This window comes from Pteropus medius, unplaced genomic scaffold, assembly GCF_902729225.1.
Source record: "Pteropus medius unplaced genomic scaffold, Ma_sr-lr_union100, whole genome shotgun sequence".
Lineage (NCBI taxonomy): Eukaryota > Metazoa > Chordata > Mammalia > Chiroptera > Pteropodidae > Pteropus > Pteropus medius.
The window spans coordinates 15,272,429-15,289,995 of record NW_024344370.1 but is presented as its reverse complement, the minus strand read 5'-3'; positions in this window follow the sequence as shown (position 1 = coordinate 15,289,995).

Genomic DNA, 17,567 nt, shown 5'->3' with positions numbered 1-17,567 from the left:
GTGTAATAGTATTTGTACAACTATAAATCTTTATATTGAAAGATGAGTATGATACATAGGCAGAACTTGCCATATTTGCAGTTTGACAATGGTTAAAAATTAAATTAAAAAATATTTTAAGTTTGATTCTGTAAAGTTCGATAAAAATATATCGTGCTTATTTTTTAAGTTAATTAACACTTAAGGGCAATGAAATGTATAGATATTTTCTTAAATTTTCATCTTCATCTAGCTATCCTTTGTATAAAAAGAATACTAGTGGCCTTGTTAGCATATTGAATTTAGCATATTGAAATTAGCATACTGAAACATATTTCTTTATCCTTCTTCCAACTCTCGCACTTCTTCCCAAAGCTCGCAATACAGCCATTGACATTATTTTCCTCTTGATCCCAGGAAACAACACTTTGAAATTTGTTGATTTTTTTCTTTTCTTTTACCACAATAAATCACCTACCAAGAATAGTAATTCTTTCTTTGAAATTTGGCCTGATTTCTGATCTTGCTCTCCATGTCTATTTCATTGCCACTAAGGCTAGTCCCCATATTGTTGCAAACACCTAATTTGAATCTCTGATGTAATCAAATTAGAGATATTGTCTTTTGATAGTAAGTTCAAATCTTATCTCTATCTTGGCATCCAAAGCTCTCCTTTAAGTAAGCTCTTCTGCTTTCCAAGTACTATACCCATTTCGTGGTATTTTTTGTTACTTCTCCACATAGCCCTTCTCTTCCAACTGACCACAAGCCTTGAATCCTACAGCTATCACTTTTTAAAATTTTAATATCAATGCCTTTATGCATGAGGACCATTTTATATTTAATATTTCTTGATCCATTGCTGCCTAACAATAAAATTAAAAAAAAAAACTAGCTCTGTTAGCATTGTATTGATGAAACTGAGAGTAAATTGTAACAGATGAGATATATTAGAATTTAGCTTTTAGTTAAAATTATTGAATTAGCCCTTCTTGAGTCATAGCTGCACTGGAATTTAGTCATGGCCTGGAGCCTGTAGGCCTGCCTGTAAATCAAGTTTCAGAAGGTGTACTCTGCTTAAGGTAACAGAAGAATGTAGCCTCTTTAGCATAAAATGTATAGCTTTTCTTTTCTTTTTGCTCTTTTTTTGTTGTTGTTGTTCAGCACCTCTACCATGTAGCATACGCTGTACAGAATCTAACTACATAACTCATACGTGATAGACACTCCATAAAATATTGATTAAATAAATAAATTTGCAAACCCTTGCACACTTACAAAGGCAGGTGGGATAAGGGCTATAGTAATTAACAAATAGTTTAAGAAGTACGATAAACAAATAATTTGTCTGTATCTTTAATTTTTGTGTAAGATTAACAGGTCAAATTTTAGGTATTTTTTTCAAATAATTAAAGTGGCTAATCTGTTTATTTAACATTGTCAGGGTTTATAATCACTGACAATTTTTATCTAAATAGGGTATATGGTCTTCAAACTGATGGTATAAGTCCCTAGAGCTAAAGTTTTTTTTTTTTTTAATTTTGTTTTATTTTTCTGTTATAACTGGCATATAATATTATATTTGTGTCAGCTGTATAACATAGTGATTATACACTTATGTAACTCATGAGGTGATCGCTCCAATAAACCTAGCACCTCTTTGACACTGTACACAGTTATTATAATATTCTTGACTATATTTCTTATGCTATACTTCACATCTGCATGACTATTTGTAACTACCATTTTGTACTTTATAATTCTTTTCCTCTTTTTCACCGACCCCCCTAAATGCCCCTCCCATCTGGTAAACCTCAAAATGTTCTCTGTATCTATGAGTTTGTTTCTGTTTTTTAGATTCTACAAGTACGTGCAATCATATGGCATTATCTTTATCTGACTTACTCCACTCAGCACAGTATCTTCTAAGTCTATCATGAAATACCTTTCTCCATCTCATTTATGTTCCTGCTATCTGTGTCTTTTAATCTGAAGTGAATCTCTTATTGGAAGTTTACGTAAGGGTCTTTTTTTCTTATCCATTTGTCCACTCTACCTTTTGATTGGAGCATTTAATTGTTTTTCATTTGAAGTACTTATCGATAGATACATAGTTATTGCCATTCTTTATTCATATTTTTGATACATATTTTTTTCTTCTTCTTAAAGTAGTCCCTCCAACAATTTTTGTATTACTGGCTTGGTGTTAATGAACTCCTTTAGTTTTTTCTTGTCTGGGAAGCTCTTCATCTGTTTTTTCATTCTAAATGATAACTTCACTGGGTAGAGTAATTTTGGTTGTAAGTCCTGGGTTTTCACCACTTTGAGTATTTCGTGCCAAGTCTTCTGGCCTGCAAAGTTTCTGTTGAGAAATCAGCTGACAGTCTTATGAGAACTGCCTTGAAGGTAACTAATTGCTTTTCTCTTGCTGCTTTTAAGATTCTTTGTATATAATCTTTGGCATTTTAATTACGATGGGTCTGGTGTGGGCCTCTTTGGGTTCATCTTGTTTGGGACTCTCTGTGCTTCCTGGGATTGTATATTTGTTTCCTTCACCAGGTTAGGAAAGTTTTCTGTTATTATTTTTTCAAGTAGTTTCAATATCTTGCTCTCTTCTCCTTCTGGTACCCATATGATGTGTATGTTGTTGCATTTGATGTTGTCCCAGAGGCTCTTTAAACTATCTTCATTTGGGGGATTTTTTTTTTTTCTTGTTGCTGTTCTGATTGAGTGTCCTCTGCTACTCCATCCTTTAAATTGTTGATTTTATCCTCTGCTTCAACCTATCTATCGATTCCCTCTAATGTACTCTTCATCTCAGATATTTTATTCTTCATTTCTGACTGGTTTCCTTTTATGTTTTCCATTTCCACTTTATGTTTTCTATCTCTTTGTTAAAGTTCTCACTGAGTCCATCTACTCTTCTCTTAAGTTTACTAAGCATCCTTATAATCAGCATTTTGAACTCTGCATCTGGTAGATTGTTTGTCTGCATTTTGTTTAGTTCTTTTTCTGGAGCTTTATTTTGTTCTTTCATGTGGGACATGTTTTTATGTCTCCCCATTTCGACTGACTTCTTGTGTTTGTTTCTGTGTATTAGGTAAGGCTCCTGAGTCTCATGGTCTCTTAGTAGAGTGGCTTTATGTAGTAGGTGTCCTATGAGGCCTAGTGGCACAGTCTTCCCTGGTCACCTGAATAAGGTGCTCCAGGTGTGTTCCTTGTGTGGGTTGTGTGTATCTTCTTGTTATAGTTGAGTTTTGGTTGCTGTTTGCACATCGATGGGAGAGATTGACCTTTGGGCTGATTGGTTGTAAGGATTGGCCGGTGAGGGGCTGACCTTATAGAGCAATATTCACTTTAGCAGGGCTCTGGTACCTGCCCAATCTGCCTTTTGGGTATGTCCTTCTCAGATGCAGCCCTGGGTTGTACTTAGGCTCTGGCACTCGTTGAAGCAGGCCACTGGGTGTGCTAGCCTAAGGGCCTCCTGTAAGGGGCCCAGTTATAGCCCCAAGTTCAGCCACAACCTATGCACTTCTAGGACCACCTGGTAAGAGTCACCAAGCATCCCCTAGATGGCTGGCCATGCTTCTGGGCTTATAGGTGCCTCAAGAGTCTGAGACATGAATTAAGGCTGGCTGCTACTTGTGCAGGCCTTGATACTGATCAGCCAGAGGTATAGGGCACGCCAAGGCCAGATGCTGCTTCTTCGGGTTTTGTAAGCTTTTGAGAGATTTTAGGAAAGTTCATAGCATGAGTCAAGACAGGGTGTTTACATGGAATAAACTACTGGAGGCAGCTTGGGTGGGCCTGCAATTTGGGAGAGGCAGAGTCTCAGGGAATCACCTAGGTGGAGCAACCTGTGTTATTCAGATTGATGGAGACTCAGATATGACAGCCACCTGAGTCTGTACGCTGGGAAGAGAGAAGGATCAACCAAGGAACAATGGATACTGACAGAACTCTGTCTGGGAGAAAGTCATCCCTCTAGTTATCTCCCTGAAACCTGACAATTCAATATTTCCTCGTATGTCCCTGGCACTCCTCAAGCAGCTGCCCCAGCTCTGGAGCTCAGAGTGAGTAAGTCAGTCAGCTTCTTTCTGCTTTTAAAATAAAATTATTGACTCACAACCCCAAGGAGTCTTACAGACTTCTGTTCAACACTATCTGGCCATATTTATGTAAAGGATGCCACCAAGAGCTGAATACATAAGATTGCTGAAGCTTGCATAAGACTGATCAATTAACACAGGCCCCTTACTCAAGTTTACTCACAATTTTTGCTCTATAGAACCTCTTGTTTGTACATCATTGGGGAATTTGGGTTTTTACAGCACAAGCTGCCTGTTCTCCATTGCATAGCACTCACTATACAATAAATGACATTTTCTTTCACTGCACCCTGGTGTCAATGTAATTGGCTATCTGCAGCATTGAGTGGATGAACTCTGCTCAGTTATATTGATAATCCTCTTTCGTGTTGTCTGTGTGTGTCTTCAGTAATGTTTTTGTCATTAATGAGAAAATGATGCCTGTGGTTTGGTTAAAATATAAACATGAGTGCTCCATCTGTCTATATACATGTAACCCTTATATCTCTCTCTCTCTACCTTAAGTTTCATGTATTTTTCTCTCATTTATATCTCATCCCTAGTACCAAGTAAAGTTTACTTCACATAATAAAATAGTGATAGATGTTCATAAATTGAATAAATAACTGAAGTTTGTAGGGGAGAAAAAGTTTTCTGTGACCCTTTAAAGGTCTCTGGCTTGCTCTGAAAATTAAACTGACAGAGATGAAAAAAGAAGAAAAATCATAAAGAATTATTTAAGTTTTTTGTGACACTGAAGTCTTCATAAGGAGATGAATATCTGAAGAAACAGATCCGAATATTTTTTATGCTAGGTTTGATGAAGAGTGAACAGTTGTGGAGGAATATGATAGGTTATGAGATAATTGAAGTAAAATAGGGGAAACCTAGCAAGACCTTTGTTATGATTCTTCTCAGTATCCTTTTGTCTTCAGAGATAAGAATACTCCTTTCTTCTGGTTTAAGGAGGGTGTCTCTTACCTCAGGGTTTATGACCTATTTCTTAAACTCTTTCAACTTGAAATATGCAATATGCCAACGTTTTATATATTGGAGTAGTATGTCTTGAATTCCATAATTCCCCCATCTGCGATTAAGAAGTTTCACAGTTCAGAAACTGAGTAAGTCGATTCATAAACCATTAAACTGGTCTCTCATTCCTGAAAATATTTATGAAAAAAAAAAAGGTTTTTTTTTTTCAAGTTTGTTTTAGGTAAATAAACTCAATGAGTTCAAACTCAGTAAATTATAAACGCAGAACAAACTATAAACTCAGTTTTGAGTCCAGAAGGAAATTAGTCAAGATTTCTCAATGTTGGGCTCAAAGCATCTTCAGATGGAGTGAAGGTAGGCAGTGGCAATCTGACAGATTTTTCTGGTTTGTATTTTTGTAACTATATACAAACTTCATTTCTTTAATATAATATTTTTTTCCCTCTGATTCAAACTGGTTTTGCCCAGATAATGGCATTGTGACTCACTCGCTTCTTATTCTTCTTCATACTGCATGACCATTCCCTTAATTAATAAGCCCTTAGGGCAACCTCAGACAGTCTTAGGAACAAAACCGCAGGCCTGTCGACTACAGAAACAGAGTTTTGGTCAAACTAAAGATAACATCTTGCAGCTCCACACCCATGAAGGTGGAAGACTCTACCATCATCCCCTTGATACTAGACAGAAGACACTATGACTGACATCAGGACCTGATGCAATGATCAACTACCTCCTACCTTAGCCCTGACCAATCGGTAGAGCCCATAATCCCAACTCCCTTAGCTACTAATGAATTTCCCCTTATATAACCTACCCCCTAGAGGCCATCGAGGAGCCAGACCTTTGAATGATAGCTCAACTGTGTCTCTGGGACTTGCAACTCTCTAATAAACTTTGCGTTCTTTGCTGCAAAACCTTCATATATCTCTTCCTTGTTTTCGATGTATACAGGCAGACAGATCCCTTTTTTTTGGTCCTGATAACACATTGAATGTTTTTAGAGACGTTGTTGGTTCTCCAGTGAACTTTTTGAGTGGCCCACACAACAGGCAAAATTTTATCTAATTGTTTTCTAAATACATGTCTTTTCCATAAACCTTTCTGACAACAAAGCAATTTTGGATCATAACTGCTTTCAAAAGCTTTCCAAAAAGCATTAGAGTAAAACAATAACTATCTATGAAGACAAGATAATTAAAATGGCTATGGTTAAAGATCTGATGAGAGTTCACTTGGTAAACATGAGCTGTTGTGGTGTTTTTTATATCAAGTTGTCCAGGTTCAGCTTGTGAGGCTTTAGAAAAAGAGTAGTTTTAGTTCTCAATGATTTCAAGTTAGAAAAGAGAAAATTTGGAAACATTGAATAGGAGAGTTGTAGCCAGATATTGAAGAAAAAAATTCAGGATCACATCCAGTTTACAGGTAGATAACAAAAGACAGTGAACAAAACTAGAATCTGATACTCACAGGGTATGTTATAGTTTTCTACTGAAGCATTTCTTCTATCTATATTCACCCTCATTTCTATCAAAGATAATCAGAGTAAGACTAATTTATTTACAAAATAAGTCAGATCTCATTAAACTTGACATGATTATTTACATAAGTGCAACGAAAATAGTGATGGACCATACAGGCTCTTTTTAAGTCTGCCTTGCTGGAACATGACATAGGAATCTCATAGAGGACTTTTAAAAATCTGTCAAGGCCAGGAAGCCAAGTCAAGAACTCACCATCACACTTCACCTGCAATATCTGTAGAATTGGGTGAATTCTTTTCTTGAAGTCCCCAAAATATCCTGAGGTTCCTGGGACTGCCAGAAAGTGACATTCTTTATTCACCTGCTATGGTTGGGAACCTAGCAAGCTAGATACTAGGTGGATTTTCCAAGGGGCTTTATTGTCTCCATAAAATCAACCTTATTTCCTTAAAGATGTCTGGTCATATCTAATTTTATTCATATTATTCTCAAATATGACATTTCATTCAAAGCCATGGTAGTCCAACCAATGTATCCAACTGCAACCTTTTATAAGGAGAACAGGTTGTTATTGAACTTATGTAAATAACTCTATTATGTGAAAATAAAAATACTAAGAGTTTCAGAATTCTAAATGTATCAGGTAAGGAGAAAAAGTAATTGTTTTGTTTTGCTCACAAAGGTATACTTAACTAAATTCTTATAAGTTATAAATCTTGAAAGAATAGAGAAACAGTTTTCCTTATATCTCAAAAACAAAATATTAAGAACTGGAATTATTTTCAACAAAAAGTCAAAAAAAATTATAATCATTCTCATTTCATTCAGTCTCATGTATTCTTTTTTCTGCTTGATCTTTAGTAGTTTTATAAATTAATCAGCTTCTTTCAGCTTCTTTAATTCTGAACATTCTTATCCTGTTTAATGGTATAAATTTAAAGTTATCAAAAAATTATTTTCTAGAGTACATGTCAGAGTCTTTTCCATAAACCTTTCTGACTAAAAAGCAATTTTGAATCATAACTGCTTCCAAAAGCTTTCTAAAAAGCATTAGAGTAAAACAATAACTACCTGTGAATGACAAAATAATTAAAATGGCTATGATTAAAGACCTGATGAGAGTTCACTTGATAAGAAAACTTAGTTGTTTCTATGGCATACAACATTTTAATATAATAACAGGACAACAAAAATATTGACAAATTTTTATGAATTTCATATAATTTCTGGAATGTCTATATTAATAACATATATCAATACACATATAGCCTAAAAGGTTTACCATCACTTTGTATTTGACAATGTTTCACACATAAGTCAGTATACCAAATAAATCCAATTACTTTAACATTTCTCTTTAACATGGTGAAACACAAACCCTTTGAGATTTTCCAGGAAACTTCTAAGAGACTGCAGAGATAGTTCCAGGTAAAACAGACTTCATTTAAAATTTGATTATTAGGAATTTGTCAAAAAAGGTAAAAGATTTCAATGCTTAATTAAATATGACCTTGGTTATTTATTTAACCAAAGTGACAGTAAAATATATTAAAGGCAAACACAGAAGAGTTATATAGTTTCGAACAAAACTTAGCTCTTTTAATATTGAGAAAACTTGGTTTTTTAAATAATCAAAGATCTGATAAAGAAAATATGAAGTGGAAAATTATTTTGATAAGATACAAAATATTTGTTTTCTAGGGAGATTACTTAAAAGGTAAAAAAAAAATCTTCTGACAATTTCTTTCTTTCTTTTTCATTTCAACTTTATTTGTATAACAAAGAGATTTGTCCCTAGGTAAAGGATTTTTCATTTTACTGAAATCCAACATCAATTTTTCTTTCATGAATCATGCTTTTTAAAAATTATTATTATTGTGATATAAAGCACATAACATAAAATTTACTATCTCAACCATTTTTTTTTTTTTTTATGTTTTGCTATTCTAGATACTGTTCTAAAAGCTATTTAATATTCGGTCTCGAGGTAGCCTCTTTTGTGAGTCCCCAGTTGTAGGACTTCTGTTCAGACTTCAGGCAATTCCCAATGATGGCTATTCTGTAGTTTAGTTGTAATTCTGATGCAGTTGTGAGAGAAGGCAAGCACAGTGTTTACCCACATCTTGACCAGACTCTTGACAATTTCTTTATATGAACAGACCAATGCCCCAAGAAAATTTTTTCATTTTAACAGAAAGAGAGAACAGAATTCTAGTTTTGCTCCAGTGTAGTTTTTAAATTAAGCTCATTTAAAAAAAAAAAAAAAAAAAAACCTTACAAATAAATCTATTCAATCTTAGCAGCTTAAACACACATGCAATTCCTTTCCCACAACCCTCTATATTTTTAAATTAGTTTAGTTTTTGTCCTACTCTTTTATTCTTCTAATTCTACTTTAAGACAACCAGTTATTCTATTTTAGGACAAAAGTATTCTTTATCTTAACAAGAACATGTCCATACCTTTCCTTATCAAAAATATATTTTACTTTTTTAGCAGAGAAGTTTTTGTTATTTCTTTAACCTTATTATTCCTGTTATTTTTATTTATATATCTTGATTAGAATTGTAACCATTAGTAACCTGTCCTTCCAGCGAAAATTAAGCAGTAAGCAATTGTGAACAACCACATAATATTATTCTGTAAGAAATATATGAATATATCATTTCATAATTTCTAGAGGCCTGTATCTTTTTTCGTAATACAAGTTCTAATGTTTATTAACAAACTGAAATATATTTAGCTTCTTGATACCATATAACAAACCAAAATAAACAAACATTTTCAATAATTAGTGTTTCAATATTTTCTCTTTTGAAAATGATCTAGATAGTTAATGAACATCCATCATTTAAGTTAGTATCATTTTAAGGTTTTAAGTTATAAATAATATTTTTGAAATTATATGTAAAAATATTATAAAACATAATTATTGTCGAAAGGTTTATAATTTCTTATCCTACTTATATCTGTTTAATTCACCTGTTCTTAACAATTGTACTTGATTTACTTATGAAAATTTTATAAGACATTAAACAAATCATCTTCAGTTATTTTACTTGTTGACAAGTCAGGCAAGTATCAAAAAAAAAAATCAGAAGCAAAGAACTTAAAAAATTAAACAAAGATTCTATCCTCTCTTAATCTTTTTGTTGTTGTTGTTTAGTGCTATGCTTGATTTACATCAAACAATTTGTTTTTGTTGCACATTTTGTTCTTAGGTTGAATTTATGATTTTATAATTATAATTTTAAATATGTAGTAGAGATACCATAATCTTGTTTTACTAGTAAATTTAGGGAAAAATTGTATGTCTGCATTATATTTGATTCTGACAACTCTGAAGACATGTCTGTTTCTATTTTGCCAATAATTTTGAAACTAGCTTTATTTATCAAAGATTATTTCAGATCACATGAACTTAAACAACAACCACCACTACAACATGCATTTGAGTTAGTTTTTACATTTATGAGAATTTTAGGAGTAGTTAATATTTATAGGTGCTCATTTATGTCTAAGCCAATTGGACTCAAAACTACTTTAAAAGTAATTTTATAAATTCATTTGGTAATACCATTCTGAGGCAGAAAAATATCATGTGTTCTTACCATAGATTGACTGTGGCTGTATCACAAAGCGAAAAGAAAAGTTTTTCAGTAAAAGTTCCCAGAGTAATTTGTATGGTTAAGATTAAAAAAAAAAAAAAAAAAAATCTGAACTTATTAGATATTCCCTTTCCACGAAAACTTGCTTTTTTACTTTGAGAGATTTGTTGTCCTATGAGGGTGGGGTTTAAAGTAGAAAGTGTAGCTTTGGTATCAACTGGAATATGTCAAGTTTTCCCATTAATTTTAATTTTAGTTTCCTCTTGGTTGTTTAAAAGAATTACTGTTAATAGTTTAAGAGAACCACACAGAGTCCTATCAACTGTGGGAGGGATCTATGTGGGGGCCTTCTTTTGGAGGTAAATATGAGGAAATTTGAGAATAATTTGCATAAAACCTTTGAGGACAATCTCTTTTTTAGTGTCCCAGTTGGTTACAACGGAGACATCTATATTCGGACCATCATTTTGATGATGTACTTTTAGGGCACTGCAATGCAAGAGTCACGTTCATTCTTTCATCTTTTGTTTTAGGTACATTTTATGCCTTTAATTTTTTATTAGCTTTTATAATGACTTTTTTAATGAAGCTAACGATTGCATAACGATTACAATAGGTATTCTATTCTGTTTGTTTAACTTGGGATCCCTTGATTTCAAGTACACTTCTTAAAGGAACAATCTTATTTAATCGTTACATTCCCCTTAATGGCCTTTGTAATTTTGGGTTGTTTTTAGTAAAATTTTGCCATCTTTCTAGATCTCTACAGCTTCCAAGACTATAATTCTTAAACATAAAATAAGCAGTTTAGCTGGAAACTGTTACACTCAAACTTTTGGATATAAAGGATTCTATTTCTTTTAACTAGGTCTTTGGGTTTCTTGCAGAAAACCTAATAGCTAAGCTTTTTTGATTTCCAAGATTTCCATTAGCAAATAACCTTTATTTAAAACAAAATTTTATTTACCTGAGACCTCCCACTAGACCCTGTCCAGCTCAAATTGGATCCAGTCTAATCCTATACCCTGTCAGGGTTTTATGTTGAACCCAGCCCTACTCTGGCTGGTAACCACTGCCAGCGCTGAGTTGATCAAGAAGGGAAAGTTTTGGTGTTGAGACACCCAGTTAGAAGAATACATGAGGGGCTGACATGAGAATGAAACGGCAGGCGCAGACTTTATTGCGGGGAGAGTGCTTCTATTGAGGGGGAGTGCAGTTCTATTGCAGGGAACACACTTCTGCTTCTGTTCTTCTGTTCCCTTTCTTGTGCTCCCCTTCTGCTCCCCAGGAGGCCACAGAGTACAATAGTGGCATTCAGCCACACATACGTGATACAATAAGCTGAATTATGTTTACACATTTTAGGCGCAGGTACCCTACTACAGCAATGTAACGTCCTAATTCCAGGATCCTATTCCTAGCCACGAGCCTGGATCACAGCCAGACTTGGGACCAGCCAGGCCTGGGACCCACAACCACCAAAGGTTTTTTACATAGAATCTGGGGATTGGGGAAGGATTGCACCAACAGACCCCAAAGAATGAGGACCATGAATTGGTTCCAAACAAATAGGAAACTGTAACTAGAAGTTTTGAATGTGAAATCTGGGAAAGGATTCCAAATAAATTGGGAGCTCTAGACTAAACCACCAGCAGTTCTCAGCATGTAATTTGGGAATAGAATTAAGGTCAGGGGTTTCCAATTAAATAGAGAACTGTAGAAAGCCAATTAGGTGGGTAACTAGAAACAAAGAGAGTAGAGCTTAGAGCTGAGAGGAACTTACCAACAGCTCTCAGAAATGGGTTTGTGGGTGCCATGCTTGTGTTTCTTTTTGTTCCCCAAAACGCTGGAAGTCTTCTTCAAACCCACAACTGCCACTGAATCTGTTAATGAACAAAAATTCAACCAAGTAAATTTAAAGATTTAATTGTCTTTATTGAATGGTTCATAAATTAGGCAGCAGTCCATCAAGTATACAGACAGGTTCTCCAAGAAGTTGTCCAAAATGGAAGGTTTTTATAGGCAGAAATGACATGGGAGAGAAAGGTCATTAGTAAAAGAAAAGAATTGTTTCAGGAAAGAATACTTTTCTTTTGGGGGGAAGAGCAGCAGGAGTCTTATCAGGCAGATTACCTCACTAGTGCTCTTAAGGAAATTCCAGACTGATTGATTTAAGGTCACACATCTGAGAAAGACTGTAACTGCAATTAAGTCTTGGTTTGCTGTTTTAGGAACAAGTGAGCACTACACCTTGAGCCTCTTATTTCTTTTTTAACAGAGGGTTAGATTATTTCAGAGTGGCTGAAGTACCGCCGGCTAATAAACAGCCTTTTGAAAGCATACTTGGTTTGGTCTATTTTATACAGGCCACGACATTAAGAAAATAGATGTAAGATATAATAGTTTTGTGACAATGTTTCTTTAGGTGTGATGTGGAGACTTCCCATCTCCAGTAATGGGTGGTGAAGCTTCCCTGGTTGCTCCCAGAGAGGAGATTTATAACAATTTAGTTCTTTTGAGTTCTTTTGGGAGGCTCTACTTTTAGGCAGATAAGAGATTTCACCATCTCAAATGTCTTCTGTTCAAAGTAATTTTTTTATGTCACAGTGGCAAATTTTATACCCCTTCACCAGCTGCTTGTAAACTCCAAGGGGAAGAGTTACCATTCGGAGGTGATTTAAACTCTGGTGTATGCCATGAGGGTGGGTAATGATGCAGAAATGCAATTAGCATTTTTCCTCAGTTTTTCCCCACTGATGCAGAAAAGAATCACAGATCAGGAGGTTTAGAAAAAGTAAGATTTATTATAAGTATATTTTAGAAGGAGACGGGCCCCGCTAAGGAAGGCTACAGCCTTGTGGAATTTGGGAGGTAAAAGATAAAAAATAAAAGACAAAGTATGTCCCAAGGGAGAGGAGGATTTTCAGAAATGAGAGCTATAACAACACAGAAGGTCTATTTATATCTGTGCCATGGAGGGTGGTTACAGAGGCATTCTTAGGTGATTGGTGTTAAGGGTGTGGTTCTGGGCAAAGATATGCTAAGGACCAACTTCTGCTTCTGTAATCTGCTTGCTTGTTTGATGTTAACTAGGGTGTGGCTAGGCTTTATAAACTGCCTCTTTTGGGAGCTCGCCGGCCGGCTAATAAAGGCTCATAATTTATCTCAATTGGCTCCGTGGGTCTTAGAATTGATCGCGCCACAACAATTGGCATATGAGGTCATTTTGATTGACACTTCACTGTTACATAACTCTTTGCCTAGTATGCATGTGCTTACCCAGAATTCAGTCTGTTACAATGAGATTCATGAACTTCTGGGAATAAACATGACATTATAATGATGGTATGATGAGGCTGAGGTTATGGGCAGATTAGGGTAGTACCTTCTGCACATACATCTGTGGCCAGATAAACCAGCTATAATAGGTTATGGCTCTCCTGTGCTTTGTCTCCTGAGATGCAAGGGGGATTCTCTAACTACCAATGGAGTGTTCTTTGGGTGGTCTCTAGGCTGGGCTTCTATTTCTTTGTTCCCTTGTCACTCATGTCTGACTAGCTATCTAACAGAAGCATTGTGGATGAAAAAGGGGTGCTGTAATAAATCATAAATTCCTGACTGGGTAGGTCATGGTGGATACAGGGGTGGTGCTAGACGATTGGCACGGGTCATTTTGATTGACACATGACTATTATATAACCTTTTGCCTGCTGTGCATGTGGTTACCCAGAATTCAATCCAATTAGATTCATGAACTTCCGGGCACATGCATATTAGAATGATGGCATGGGATAATGAGGCTAAAGTTAAGGAAAGTTTAGGATAGTAGTAACTGTGCAGGAGCTTGTGGAGGGACCAAACCAGTTTCTATTTTATGGCTTCTTACTCCTTTGTGCCTCAGGATGTTACAGTATTTCTAACTGTGAAATGGGTGTTTTAGGGTGGTCTTATGGGAGGTCTTTGAGTGAGGCCTTCATTCCCCTGTTACTCATGCCTATTTAACTACCTAACATTTTTGTTCATTTTTTTTTAGGTGAATACACCTTTGAAATGCCAGAAGTAATAAACCTCAAAGGTGTAACCCCATCAAGAGAGCACATTATCTTGTTAAGTACCCTGTAATCCAATCCCCACCTTGCTTTCTCCCACCTTCATGTAATCTTCCTTAAATTCCTTCCTTAATTCCAAATGCAAAGAAAAAAAAAATAAAACTACAAACTGTCATTCTCTGAAGCATTATAGATCTTGCTTCCTGGTAATTGTTATCAGATTGACTCAAATACTCTTACAGAAATTCTCTATAGGTTTGGACATTTTTACATCTACAGCATTCACAGGGAATATTATGTGAATTGTGTCCCTGGAAATTGTGCAACACAGTAGTCACGTAAACCCTTTGTTGTCTCCCCTTTAATAAACGTCTCTCCAATTTCATCTTGCACCACTCTTTTCCTTACATTCTTTGTTCTGATAATCTCTCTCTCTCTCTCGTTTTTCTTCAATGTATTGAGCTAATTTTCCATTTTATCTCTTTTGCACTATCTGTTCCCTCTGTGAGAAATGGCTTCCCTGCTCATCGATCTGATAGATTCTTTTGTCATTCAGACCAGATAAATGTCACCTCTTCAGATAATCCTTCACATAGGCTCTTAGTCATTCTGCTATATCACTTATTATTACTTTGCACATTACTATCTGATTTTTTTTTATTTGCCCGTTTACATTTTTACTATTTGCTCTCCCACATGCAGGTTGGCTATTAACACATAGCAGGAACAAAATATGTAATTCCCAGTTAAAGTCTGACTTTTGATTGATAGATTTTTAAAAGTTTATTAAATTCCCTTCCTTTTCTGTTTTCACCTAATAGCTTAGTGGCTTCTTCCACTTGATTTGTTTGTTTGCTTGTTTTTACTCTTACGTTTTTTTCCCTCCGACATTTGGTTTCTATATCCCATTGTCTCTTACTTCTCTTTTCACCCTTTCTTTTCTCTTGATCTCTACCTTTGACTGGAAACAATATATGGCTGCATTATATTTTTGAATATTTGTTGGCCATTTTTAAAACTGTTTAGTATAAGGAGCTAGTATTGAGGATGTTGTGACTTTGTTAAATTAATATTTGTTAAATAGAGTGCTGAGGTGTCTGATGGTATGACATTATTCAACAAAAGACCACAAGGGAATTGAGGTAGAAAAGTTTATTACTCACAGGTCCTCCAGGAAATACACAGCACTCCCTCAAGAAGCCACATGGGGAAATCAAGTCAGGGTACAGGCAGAACGACAGGACCTGGGACACATGCCTTTATTAGGGTCTGTAGGTGGAGTGCTTTATGGTTTCTGGGCTAAGGCTAGATTGGTCAACTAAAACCAAAGAGAGGTTTTGGTAAGCCCCATGGGGGGGTCTTATCTAAGGTGCACAAAAAGAGAAGGTCCTGGGAGGTGAAGGAGACCGTTACTAAAGAGGGCTACTAGAGAAGTCATATCAGGAACTTATATTTACTTGTAACTCTGAAGGCTGTTACCTAGGGCATGTGCTTGTGGGAGGGACTAGTGCCAGTTCAAGGCCCCGGCAGGACAACTGGCCAAACAAAATGAATACTGAGGCAGCAATATTAAGAAATAGTTTAACTAAACTCTTGACAGAGGGCCTCCCATGCTCAAAGTACTGCTTTACAGATTGTTGGATACGTACTGATAAACAAAACACAAGTCCTGTCTTTAAGAGTTTACATCTAATAGCAGAGGAAATCTATAACTATAAATGAGCTTTAAAGAGGAAAACGGTGGAAAACATGCTGAATATGGAACTAATTTATGGAACATGAAACATCATTGTTAAAAGTCTTCTTTTAAAAATATTTCAAATTAATGGTTTGGTTGATCTCAGGATGAAAAAGCAAGTTGGATAAAAGTAAAATTTTAAAATATTTAGTTTTTTTTTTAAATTTTGAAAAAGAGACATTTTGTACATGTATTTATTAGGGCCTTATACTGTATTTAAGCTTCAAAATAAGGAGGATAAGGAGAAGAAAAGGAGGAGAAAGGAAGGAAGACGTTGTTGTTGTTTTTTATCCCTGAGCTAGCATTCTAGTCAACGCTATGAAACTCAACAGATCTGAGGTATTTTGTCATTTGCTTACCTTGTTTGCTACCCAGAAATGATGCCATGTACATATGAATCCACATAGTCAAGTCATGCTACACTGAGACTTGTCTTCTTCCACTTCAGAAAGCTCATTTAGTATTCATGAGTAGCAGATGATGAGTTAGTTGATTAATAACAGAATTTAGGTCTGTAACCAATTGCAAACAATTCACCTCTATTGCTGCTTTCCCTCTCCTCCCACTATCTATGAACTTTCTCCTAATATAAAGTAATATTTTTAAGAGGTTTGGCCTAAATACACCACTACTTCTTTAAGATCTAAGGGCAAGGAATGGTGATTTGACAGTAAAAATGATCCCTTACTGGGATCATGAGTAATATATAAAGTTGGTTGTACACTTGGGCAATCAATGCATTGCATTAGGGCTTTCCCCTTTTTATTACCTTACAACCCTGTATTAAGAAAAGTGATTGTTTGAGGTCAATTTGGCTAGGTAGCTTTATTATATTACATTGGTTGAGTAGAATAATCCAATAAAGTAATAACGTGTTTCTCAAAAAAGAAGGTTCCTCATTCATCTTATAATTACTAGAGAAGATATTTCTTTGAAGAAGCTTACCTTCAAATTACACATTAGATATTTCGGTAGCTTAATCATTATTTATCTTCATGGTCTTGGATTTTCTTTACTTATCACAAAACACAGCTGTGGCATTTAGCTGATTTTTCTTAGAGCAAAGGGAAAATCTCTCTCTGACTCAATAGATGTCTGATGTTAGATAAGATTTTATCATCATATAATTTAAAATAGTTTTACACATCTAGCTTCATCAGGAAAGGCAGATACGGCAATATTGTGAGTTTAGCATTGTTCTCAAAGATAAGATGTAATCTGTTTTATTTAGTGTTTGAGGTCTCCCCTACTACATTTACCCTGCCAGTCTAGGTTGAGAGCTAGAGGAAAACACAAACCCTTGCATGCAGAGCTATTCAAAGGTGGAAGAAGCTGTGGAGGAAGCTGTTTTAGTCTTTGGGGGATGATTTTGTCACAATAACAAAGCAACTCTGAACCTCCAAACCTAGTTTTATTTTTATTTTAAAAACACAGCTATGACCCTATGTCTTAAGTAATATGTTCCTAGTGTTGTGGCCTGTATAGAATAGAGCAAACCGAGTATGCTCTTAAAGGCTGTTTATTAACCGGCGGCTGTCCTGTACAAAGGAGCAGCCCCGAAATGCCAAGATACAAGGTTTTTAAGCCCTAAATCCCATTCTTCATTCTATCTTAAACACAAAGGTCTA